Source organism: Pinus tabuliformis, chromosome 6 (assembly GCF_031772625.1).
Source record: "Pinus tabuliformis cultivar Carrire ecotype Pingquan chromosome 6, CPIR1, whole genome shotgun sequence".
NCBI lineage: Eukaryota > Viridiplantae > Streptophyta > Pinopsida > Pinales > Pinaceae > Pinus > Pinus tabuliformis.
Genome location: NC_142292.1, coordinates 1,429,337,776 through 1,429,350,822, shown reverse-complemented (window position 1 = coordinate 1,429,350,822; position 13,047 = coordinate 1,429,337,776).

Genomic DNA, 13,047 nt, shown 5'->3' with positions numbered 1-13,047 from the left:
CAATCGCCGACTAGGGGAACGACACAGGTTCAGACTGGTACAATTACCCCTCATCTTGGTCAGACTGTTAGTATTGGGAAACAACACATGGCTTCACAACCATGGCTGGTGCAATACCAACAACCGCAATTCCAACAAGTATACCAAGGTTCTGAGCAACAAATGTTTGCTAACAGTGGACAGCCGTACATTCAAAATGGTCAAAATCAACCATTTTACAATGGTCATGTCCACCAACCTTACCAAACATACCAGCATCAAATGCATTATGCCGGTATGCAAAGACCAACTACTTAGGCAATCCCATCTTATCCTGGGTATGCTTCGCCTAACCTGAATCAGTAGCTACCCTTTCTGGAAACTTTGGAGTTACTTGATTTAAACCGGTTAACCAACAATCCAATTGCTTACACCCCTTGGTGGCCAGCGATTCCGCATAAACTTCCATCAGATATTCCTAAATTTAATGGAAATCTGGGTGAAGATCCATCGAATCATGTGATGACCTTTCATCTATGGTGTTCATCAAACTCCTTAAATGATGATTCGATAAGACTTCGCCTCTTTTAGAGGACGTTAACAGGTTTGGCGGCAAAATGGTACATCGAATTGCCTAGAGCTTTGTTCGACAACTTTAGCACCTTAGCCACAACCTTTTTAACCAATAAGGTACGAAACGGGAACAGAACTTCTTACCAATTTCAAACAGACAAAGGCCACTCACATATCTAATCATATACATGAATGGCAACGTCGTCATAGAATGGTAAAAATGTATGTCCCCGATCAGCTCTTAGCTGAATGGTTTATCAAGTCATTACTACCTTCCATCACGGAATATGTGGCAAAGGGGGGAGTCGTAACAGAAGAGCAAGTTATCACTCGTGCGCAATATCTGGATTTGATTTACACTCAGTCTGGCATGCTCTATGATAAAATACCTGACACCCCTAGACCGGAATTCTCAATTCCTCCTCCTAAATCGAACAATGACTCTCATGCCGGCGATGGCGTGATTGGCACAACAGACATGAAATCGACAAAGGCTACATCCAAAAAGGCCCGTAAGATTTCAGGTCAAAATGTAAAAGACGAACTTCTTTCTTCGGAAGTAAATGCCGTATCGACAGATAAAGGCAAAGAAACCAAACAACCAGGGAGCAAGAAAAAAGGCAAAGGGAAGAAGAAGAAACAGGAGGAATCATCACCTGAAAAATCTTCTTCAAACCCTCCTGGAGATAGGAAACCAAAAAATCCATGCTTGATATGCGATGAAGATCATTGGACCGCAAATTGTCCACACAGAGCTGAGGTTAAAAAATTCTTTAAGAATTCGAAAACCTCAGCAGTGTTAACTGATCCATTTCCAAATCCAGGAACAAATCTGGTTGAAAGCAGAAATGCTTCCCCATCTCAAGTGCTAATGTTGTCGGTTTCAAAACAGCAAAATGATGCTTTGATATCGAAAAGGAACAAAGATTACAGGAATCCACAGCTGTCGTACAACAAGGATAAAGATCAACCTAGTAGTTCGACAACAACTTCGACAGAAGTTGTGCCACCTACCATTCCTGAATTGACGATAAAACCGCCAAAGGGAGTAGTACACAAGTCAACATTTAATCCCCGCGCTAGAGCGGCACAGCATTATAATATAGTGGAAGATTTGGCCCAATCGCCATCCGCTATGTCGACTCTTGAAGTACTACAAAATTGCCCATCCCAAAGGCAGGCTTTATTATCAGCCATTGGCGGGATAGACCCAAAGGATTCCAATCTTGTATCCTTCGATCATAAAGGATACGATCCTCAGTTACCAGCTCAACTAGCTTTCCTTGTTCAAGTGAAAGCCCTCAACAAAACTGTTCATTGAGCAATTATTGATGAGGAAGCATCTACATGCATTATGTCCATGAGTTGCTGGAAAACTTTAGGATCTCCAACCTTGTCGCGATCTTCGACGACATTAAAAGCATTCGAAGGAAGGACATATACCCCATATGGTATCTTAAGTAACTTAAAAATTGAACTAGGAGGGAAAACGGTAGAAATAGATGTTGAAGTCATCGATGGGAATCTTGATTACAACATCCTACTAGGAAGACCATGGATATATGCCATGGCAGCTGTTGTGTCGACCTATTTTAGAAAGATTGCATTTCCCTTTCAAGGAGGGATTACAATCGTCAATCAACAAAACTTCCTCCCCAATGGTTCTCAAGTTACTGGAAGCATCCCCATGATCCATGGAAGCCCCCATTCACTTCAGAATATCGGAGTAGGCCTATTAAAAGATCCTATACTAATGGGAACTTTCACTCTTCCACCTCCAATCAATCTGGCAGAAGTAGCGTCGATAGGAACCTGCAGTATGATATCTTCTAAAAATATCTCAGAAATCGATATCAACATGGATCATGCAGTGGTTTTGCCCCCAAGCCCAATGGAAATATTGTAGCAATCAATGTTTCTAGCATGGGAGGCAAACCCAAATCAACGCTTATCAAGCGTTTGGATAGATAGGTCTAGAGAACATGGTACCCCTTCAGACCCTTGGTCGCAAGTGCATGTCACCAACAAAGGAATTGTCCAATCTATGGAAATTGAAGGGACACCATGGAATGATTCCCACCATCGTTCCCTTCTTCCAGATTGTGGAGAAGATAATCAAGATGACCTGCATTATCCTTCAGTTTTTGAATTCCTATCAAATACTGTAAACACGGTGGATTCCAAGCAAAACTTGTCCAATATTGAAGAGACTATCGTCATAAATATCTCGACCAAAAAAAATGTTGTAGAGAATATTTATGTCGGCAAATGTTGTTCTCCTTCAGAACTAGAGATATATAACGCTCTTTTTCGCGAATTTAGAGATGTCTTTGCTTGGTCATATGATGAAATGCTAGGCATTGACTCGAGTATCGTTGAACACGAAATTAAGATGTATCCAGATGTCAAACCGGTACAACAATGGCTACGGCAGGTGCACCCCAAAAAAGCCGCTGCCATTAAGGCAAAAGTTGAAAAACTTCTCCATGCTGGTTTCATCTACCCGGTTCCTCTAACCGATTGGGTATCGAATATTGTCCCTGTTATGAAAAAACAAGGAACAATTAGAGTGTGCGTCAATTATAGGGATGTAAATCAAGCTTGTCCAAAAGACAACTACCCTACACCCTTCATTGACCAGATAATTGATGAATGTGCCAGATGCGAAATCTTTTCATTCATGGATGGATTCTTCGGGTATAATCAAATAAATATCCGCCCACAGGACCAGTCAAAGACTGCATTTATTTGTCCGTGGGGCACATTCGCATATCAAAAATTACCCTTTGGTTTAAAGAATGCAGGGGCGATGTTTCAGAGGGCAATGAATTATGCCTTCCATGACATCAAAAACATCGTTCAACCATACCTCGATGACCTTCCGGCTCATTTGCGAAAGCGGACTAATCACCTGCAACATTTAAGAGCAATATTTCTACGTTGCCGACACTACAAGATACGACTCAATCCACACAAATGTGTATTTTGCGTCAGTTCTGGTCGTTTGCTTGGCTTTGTAGTCTCGAAGGATGGGATTCATCTCGACCCATGTAAGGTCGAGGCAATCGTAAATTTGCCTCCACCTTCAAATTTGCTTCAGATTCAGAAACTCCAAGGGAAAGCGAACTTTCTGAGGAGGTTCATTCCAAATTACGCCGAACTTGCTAAAGGTTATACACGTCTTTTGAAAAAGGAAGTACCCTTTGTCTGGGACCAGGTTGCGCAAGCTTCCTTTGATGCTTTAAAAGATTCCCTAATGAAAGCATCATTAATGTACGCCCCTGATTATCAAAAAGATTTTAACCTGTATCTGGCAGCAGCGGATACGACCATCGCAATGGTTTTTGTTCAAGAAGTCGATGGAATTGAACATCCTATATATTATTTAAGTAAAAACTTAAATGATATAGAGAGAAAATATTCTTACGTTGAAAAGCTAGCGCTCGCAGCTGTTCAAGTGATACAGAGATTTCGACACTATGTCCTCTTTCGGAAAACTACCATTCTATCAGATTGCAACCCCATGACTTATATATTGTCGCGACAGTTGCTGGGGGGCAAATATTCAAAATGGATAGCAATCCTACAAGAGTTTGATCTGGAATTCGTAAAATCCAAGTCAAAGAAAACTCTAGTTTTTGCAGAGTTATTGTGCGATCTCCCATCGTCGTCCAACGATGACACATCTGAAGAAACAATCGTGGATGAAAGTTTATTTCTGATATCTGCAAGAAATGAGTGGTATGGAGATATAATCATTTATCTCCAAACTCAAAAATACAGGCCAAACACCTCCCACTCCGAACAAAAACGTATTCGATACCAAGCAAAAAACTACATGATCGTCGGTGATACACTTTACCGTCATGGTATCGATACAGTTCTGAGAAGGTGCCTCACCCATGAGGAGGCCGAAAAAGCCCTGAATGATTGTCATTTAGGCGCGTGTGGGGGGCATCAATCTGGATATGCTACGACACAAAAAATCTTACGAGAAGGATACTTCTAGCCAACAATGTTCAAAGATTGCATAACCGCAGTCAGAAGTTGCCATGCTTGTCAAATTTTCGATAGCAAAACCAGAAGACCACCCGCACCTCTGCAACCAATAGTTGCTGTTGGGCCATTCGCCAAATGGGGCATCGATTTCATGACATGTAACCCCACCTCGACCGGGGGGGCATGGGTACATCATAGTTGCAGTTGACTATTTTACCAAATGGGCCGAGGCGATGCCTACATTAGATAATACTGGTGAAACAGCTGCCCTCTTCTTTTTCAATCATGTAGTCGCTAGATTCGGCATGCCGCAGGCTATAGTCATAGATTATGGATTGCATTTTCGCAATCACATGATGGTCGAATTAGCTGCCAAACTAGGGTTGTCTCACGACAGCTCTACTCCATATTATCCGCAAGCCAATGGACAAGTTGAAGCAATCAACAAGGTCCTCAAACGCATGCTGCAAAGGATGATTGGAGTTCACAAAAGAAAATGGCACCTAATCCTGTACTCAGCTTTGTGGGCTTACCGAACATCGGTAAGGAATGCAACCAGGTTCACACCTTTCCAACTGGTATATGGCCTGGAAGCAGTCTTATCGATCCAGTGTGAAATCTTGTCTCTCAAACTCGCAATTGATCTCCTCCCCGAAACTTCAAAAGAAGAAGCTAGTTTCTTGGAATTAATCCAATTGGATGAAACCCGTCGTGATGCCGCTTTGGCTAACGAAGCCCATAAGAAATGAGTCAAGGCGTAGTTCGACAAAAATGTCAAACCCCGTGTCTTCTCAGAAGGTGACTTAGTCTTGCTTTACGACCAAGAATCTGATAAATTGGGAGCAGGTAAATTTAAGTCTCTATGGATGGGCCCCTATATTGTTAAACGAGTGTTAGCAAAAGGACCTACGAGTTAATGGATTATGACGGAATTCCGCTGGCGCAACCTCGTAATGGGTTGTACCTCAAGCATTACTATAAGTAATGGTAACCTGTGTGCTTTTGTTATATTTTTGTTTTCGCTAAAGTATTTATTTTGGTCAAGTAATCCACTTTTTACATTTGTTACAGATGTCAAACCTATTGGGGTCATGTGTTGGATATGCCGACGGAGCAAGTCGTAGTTCGCGGAACCTATCCTCCGCAGCTTGGGCCATTTTTGATCCAAGCGGCGAGTTAGTAAGTTTCAGAGGTGTATGTATTGGTCGATCAATGAATAACATCGTTGAATATAGCACGTTGATAGAAATTCTCTCTGATGCCATCACACATGGTATACACCGACTAATTGTCAGGCTAGACTCACAACTCGTAATACTACAACTCAATGATGTATATTCCGTCCGAAACCCAGCTATTTATTGCATGTTCCTAAGGGTTAAGATTTTGGAAAGACAATTTGATTTTATTCAATATCAACATATTTCTAGAAACTTAAACACATTAACTGACTCATTAGCAAACTATGTGTTAGATAGACATTTGCAACATTTATAAAAAGAAACACACCATCAATGTTTGCATGTGGATCATGTAGCTTAACCAAAATAAAACTCCGAAAATCAAAAATATATATAATTGTTTATGGTTTACACATAATGTTCTGTAACCAAGACAAAATCGGTCAAATGACCCAAAAACTCAAAATACTAGGGGGCACCCTAGTCTAATGATGCTCGTGATCGCAAGTCACAGCCTATGCGATCATGCGTAAGAGACGAGTCCATCGTCTGGGCACACCAGTAGTATGCCACTGTAACCGCAATGGTAGCTCGTCAGTCCTCACATCTGGAATACCGAGAATGAGGGCCTCAACCTGCTCCTGTAATGTTGTGAGAGTCTCGGCCACATCGAGGTCATGAAGAATAGCCCTTCCGACGGCCTCTCCTGCTGGGGCAGCAGCTGGTACTCTCAGGCGAACTACTGGATGAACAGGACCAACATCTACATGTACACATGAGTTTGATTAAAGTCTTGATAGAATAAAGCACAAGGACATTATAAACAAAAAACGATAAATAGGAATATGGTCAAAGATTTTACCAATGGCGCCCCACTGCTCGCCATCCGGCAGTACTAAATCTGGATCACCCCGGAAGTCCATGCCAGCGTATGGATACTCAGAATAAACCATCTCCTGACGATCAAACCACCTGAAGAAGGTATCAGAAAATGAAATCTGAGACTGGCCAGCATGCCTAGACATATGGTCAACCCATCTCTGCATACGTGGTTTAGTAGGAGAAGGTAAATCGAGTGCAATGTACTGCGGCTGCATCAGTGGTATCTTCTTCAAGGCAAAGGCGGTCAAAATAGAACCATACCCAAAGTTCTTCAACCTCCCGCTCTTTATCTTGGTAAACTATTCTTTCATCACAAGAAGTACTGCGTCGCACGAGTTGAACACCTTCGGTTGGAGGCATTCCAAGGCATGCTGCATGTAAGATCGGTTGGCTACATGAAGAGCCGCACCACCGGCCATCCTACCAAAAGTAAGCAGAATAGTCCTGAGGGACCTGTTAGTCACATCACGGATAATGATCTTGCCATCTTTACTCGGCTGAGATCCTTCTCTGCAGTACCGACGGACATAATCTCTCACAGAGTCGCCTTCTCAGGCCGAACCTGACAAAGAGATGGGGGCACCCCGCCTTGACAAGCCAGTCAAGAAATAGATGTCTAGTACAGTCAAGGGGATAGATTTGCCCCTGATCTGGAAAACCTGATTGGTAGGATCCCAAGCATCGAGCAAATACTGCAGTAAGTTGATCTGCTGTCTCATGCTAGAAATGTAGAAGAACTTCAGCAAACCACAGTTCCGCAGCGCGTTCACTGTAACTGGATCATGTAGGGCAAGCATGTCCTCTTCTTCATGCTCACATTCTCGCCATGTAATGGTCATCTTACTCCAAATATCTCTGAGAAACAAACAAGAGAGGAGTTAGATCCTGATTTTGGTAAGAAACAGGCAAAATTTCCATCAAAAATTGTGCATCAAATTCCCTTTTTGCGCCCAACGCACCTGCAGCAGTGTTCTAGGTGCGTTGAATGTCAGGTAGCCTTTAGACAGGACAACATTCAACGCAGTTTTCGATACACTGAGGGTGCGCTGATGGCGGAACGAGTTCTTTAAACCCCAGGGACTAAGAAAAGCTAGGAATCAAGCCCAAAATGCAAAATGGAAACCATGAAATGAAAGAGCGCAGGTTTAGCTCCTACCTGGTCCAGACGGCGCCGAGAATCGTCCATAGAATCTCCCGAAATCAGCTAATGAAAATCGAGGGGGAAAAGCACCTCCAAAGCTCCAACAAACCAAGTTGAAATGAAATGGTAAAATGAGAGGTAAAAATAATTTTTCATTACTTTTACATAGTTCAAAGTAAAATATTAGTGTTCTAACTCGTTTTCAAGCAAATATTGTTCATTTTTGACTAGTTTGATGAAGCAGTTGAAAATACAGTACAATCTTTGAAAGGACAAAGCTATTTATGGTAAAATCAAAACAAGACCATCTAATCGAGCAGTTTTAGCACATAGTTGAAGCTCGTTAAAAAATAAACATAAGACATGAGCAAATGTTTCCACCCGCGTTTAAGCTCGTTAAAAAATGAACTATTCCCCCGGTAAATAACCATCGTGAATGTAGTACTTCAGCTATTAAAGCCTTGGTCGTGTTTGCACCATCACCTCCACTTTTCATTGGCCGATCATTCACCTCCATTTGATTGTTTACCCGTTTTGAGGAACAGCTGCGAAGAGTGATTTCACTAGCCATCCTTGTGACACTGCCATGATTGGAAAATTCCAAACCTTACCTGGAATCAGCTGCTACCCGTTTTATCACTCGTTCCTCAAAAGACGAGTCTCATTTAAGCTCTTTTCAACTGACTCGTAAAATATGAAAAGATTGCTGAGCCATTGGCCTCTCCAGCTCGTTAAAGGGACAGGAAGTGCTATCCCTCATCTAGATTTTAATCTTTTTGGACCTGAGGGATTATTACACAGAAGATCGAGCGCTTGTTTTGTTCAGCTCGTTAAAACTATCGAAAATTCATCCCTTCTGTATTGTTTTATACTTTTTTGGACTTAAGGGATTAGATGACGAAAAAGGAATTTTGGAGTTACTTTTAGGTTCCTTTTCAGACTCTCTAAAATTGAAAAGGACCGAGTTATCTTTGTCGTTAAACTCGTTAAAAAGATTAATAGCGACAAACTTGTCTTTAGACGAGAACGAGTTTCACTATCGCTAGGCTCGTTAAAACATAGCGATGGGTTTGCCCGAAGGGCAAATTATAGAGCAAGCATATGTTATCCTCCTCAAGCTTTACAAAAATAAAGAGGTACTGGTTAGAAATGACTGGGAAAAATTGGGAAGAAAACTCAAACAAACTTTGTTGGTAGCAAGTCGCTCTTGAAAATGACACTTCCACTCCATGTCTGAGTCAGGTTGGGTTGTTTCATTCATCGGTCACATCACCATGGTCACGCCATACCATCCACATTTGGGGTTAATGCTACCAATCCATCACATCAGTGTCACCGATATGTTCAAGAGAAGTCATCCAGAGAAGTCACCCGTGTCTCACCCACTACCATACATTATACTCCATTCTTTCATGACCACCACCCTGAACCTTATATCATCAGATCGTTTTCACCTCCATCAAAATCATTTGCTACATTCCTTGTCATTGATGTGGGATTCATTAAGGCCCTCCTGTGACAGATCACTTCTTGTTGACATCAGCTCATTATCCAAGAAGTTGATCTAGGAACACCCCATTCAGTACTTTGAAGCTTGCATGCCTCAATGGCAAGTTTCTCACTTCCGGCGACAGGTTTACATCAATGGCCTTCGACTGAAAGATTTTGTGTGGTGTTCGATGCCAAGTCATCTATTCACACCACGTGAATTGTACTGCAGTACCTTGAGGATCATTATCATTATCGGTGATTCCTCTCGCGCTTGTTAACAGTTTACATCATTGACTGGTAATCAAGCGATGTCTTTCCATGTTCGACTTCAGAACATTTCTCACATGGATCGACTTGTACTTCGAGTGGAGATCGGACGAGATTGAAGACCCTGGATCTAGTTTCATCCATCCGGGCTGCGATATATATTCAAGGAAATAAAGACATTAAATGTACAACATTGCAGCACAGATAATCATCCTACCAAAAGCATGATGGCTCTATCAGAATCATCAGTCTACACTCAGACGATTGTCTGTCTTATGTACATGAAAATGAATTTATAAAGCTGAGCATGGGAATGCCCACCTCAGCCAGATCATGAAAACATTATGAAGATAATGTATTGTATTGTATCTTATTACAAGTCTCCTCCCAGCATTGAAAGAACTTCGGATCCTCATAATAAAGCATTTCACCTGACACCAAAAGGTTAACGGCCTCATACTTTAGGGGGCAACTGCAGACATTTTTGTGCCCTACAACACCAAGCATGAAATGTCCATAAACCAAGGGCTCCTAAGTCCCTAAAAGTGTTGTTCTAACCCCTAAAGGAACAAGGTCAACAGATTACTTCTTCTCCCAGAAGTTCTCCACCAGAAACTACTCAGAATTGGTCAAAACAGGATCATTTCAGCTACTCCACTGGCCAAGTGCATTGCATTGCACCTAAATACACTATGAGGGTGCGTTGCATTTCAAAACTCCCTTCTGTGGGGTGCGATGGGCGGGAAATGACAAATGGCAGTGTCATTCCGCAAGGTGGAGAGGCAATGGAAGCTTCTAGAATCTTCTCCTATGACACTTGCCTCACTGAAATCGACCAAGGATGAGTAAGAGGCCCTCAGTCTCCAAGTGGAAGTAAGAACTGACAGAGAGAAGACACTAATCAAATCACAAGCTGACTCATCCTCCTTACACATATCTATATATGGATCCCTCATCCCAGAGATCCAGAGGCTGGAATTTTGCATATAGTAAGGAATTGCTGTTGGTTTCTAGAGACAAACATCAGATTGTTGGGTGATTTATGCTTTGTTTGAGGTGAAGAGGGGCTTCTTTGCTGGGAGGTTGATGCTGGGTTGGAACCACTGGTTGTAACTCCTCCTGGATCTTTTCTTATTTATCAATAAAAACTATTTGAGTTTTCCTCCATGCTTTTGTATCATTGATGCTAGTTACATTTGTATGGTTAACTTAAATATGATCCTAAGTTGTTTATGAATATAGATCCATGTCTTTGTATAGTGCTCTACTCCTGTGATCTTACAGGTACTTTGTGAAGCTGGGCATGCAAGGGAGCAGGTAGCTGGAGATCATCAAAGAAGAGAGGGATTGGATCAAAGGATTAGCGCAAGACATAGGTTGGTTCTTTCTATTCCTCTCTATCTATAATTCATAAAGGAAATACAAAAGTATTTTTTCTCTATTTGTTTCTAAGGTAGCTGTCACACCTTAGTGGGATAGAGTAGTTCTGAATAGACACTTTTCCCTGTAACAAATAGGAGAATGTAATAGTGATGTGTAAGTCGAAGAGTCACGAGGATAGGTGAAGAGTCACAAAGGGGAATATCAAGGGTCACCCCACCCCTTCTCTCTTTATAAAACCTCATAACTCATTCTACAGGCTTTTGGGAGCCAAGCTTCCCATAGGGATAACTTAGAGGAAGCTTGGAGTGTATTTTAATGAGCCTTGGCCTCTCCATAATGTAGAGCTAGTACATCTCTTTAGAGGAGCAGGTGACAATGACTGTAATGTTCCACTATCGGAGCTAGTGGTTGTCATGGTTGTATGTATGATTGAATATTTTACTCTTTTAATGCAATAGAGCCAACACGTTTCATACATATATTGTTATTGTAGTTTGCCTATGCTTGTTACTTTAATGATGTATGTAGCTTTCATTTACGCATGTATGTATGGACTATTCCGTATGTGTTTGTATGAATCTTATCGAAGAATGTTGTTGATATAATCCATCACTTTGGATCATCGCCTATCTTGCTTTCCATCTTGTGATATATTTCTTCTTGCGTGTTCCCTTTCAAGCTGCATGCTATCATAGGTTTCTAAGGGGCACACTATTCCCCCCTTTCCATGTGTTGGAGCCTTTCATGCAACTTCCTTGACTTGCTGCAAGGTCACACTCTCGCTACCAACAAGCACATCTTACTTACCTTTGTGTGCAAATGCAGTCAAGGCAATACCGTACTACATACTCCTAGAACTCCTACTCCAAGCAATCTGAGGTCTAGTTGCACTTCTTATCGGGGAGATACCTTGACATGTTGGTGGGTCTAGCACTGTCAACCTTTCTGGCCCTAGAAGGAGGGCGAGATGAAAAGTTGAGTCCTCTCATCCTATTTTGAATCTTCTCACATCTATCATGGATATTGTTGTAGTGAACCCTCCGTGATTTTTGTCGAGTGAACATTCCTTCGAAGTCACGAAGGAGTTATTTGATCACCTGTGAGAACTAACATATGATGGTGAAGGTGAAGTGGCCTGGCCTAAGCACTTACATGACTTCCTTGCATTCTTTGGGAATGAGGAAGGGTATGATGACATAGAGGTCAGCATGCTACTTGCATACACACTTCGTGAATCCCCTAAACAATGGTGCCGCAACCTACCTACCAATTACGCACACTCATTTAAATAGTTCAGTGATCTAACCAAATCTATTTTCCATCATTTTGATCCTGAATATTTTGACAAAAAAATGTTAAAATAGTGGAAGGGCCTGCATGAATCACCTATGGATTTTTGGAAAAACTTCCATCTTCTAATTTTCAAAGCTCTGAAAAGTCAGATGAAATTCCAATATCTCATGGACAGATTTGAATATTGTTGTCACAAATCAATCTGTCCCAATGTGAAGAAAAAGTTCAAACCCAACTCAACATACTTTGGTGATGGAGATTCACAATCACAAGCAAACACAGTAACTTTCCACCTTCCCCTCATCAAACAACTCCACCCCCATAGAGTGATGTGGGAGAATGCGTACATATGTTTGTTCAACTGTCACATCCTCCCACCCTTACTACCCTTATTTTCTATACAGATTTGGCTAGGAATCCCATGGGTTGTCATATGCACTTGTTACCCCAAACTCCATCTCTATGTTCTGCTGATACTCTAGATTGCACTGTCTTGTGTTCTTCCATTCCAAAATCTACATTTGTTGTGAACGAGGATCAAGCCATCGACAAAGTTGATGTTGCATAACCAACCTACACTATCATTAACAATGAGTATGACTAGGGATTTGAGTGTGAACCCATGGTGAAGGATGACCTCCTATCTGTGCCTCCTCCACTTTTTCCTGACTTCTTTGATAAGTATACTATCTCTAATTTTCCTTGTGTAAATTCATCCATGAATGTATCTACTTCCAATCATTCACAGAATGAACATGATGTCAGTTCATCATTTGACAACAAAGAGGAAAAATTAATCATTGAAAATCCCCTTCATTTTTCATCTACCTTTTCTGGAAACACAGAGGGTGAACATTC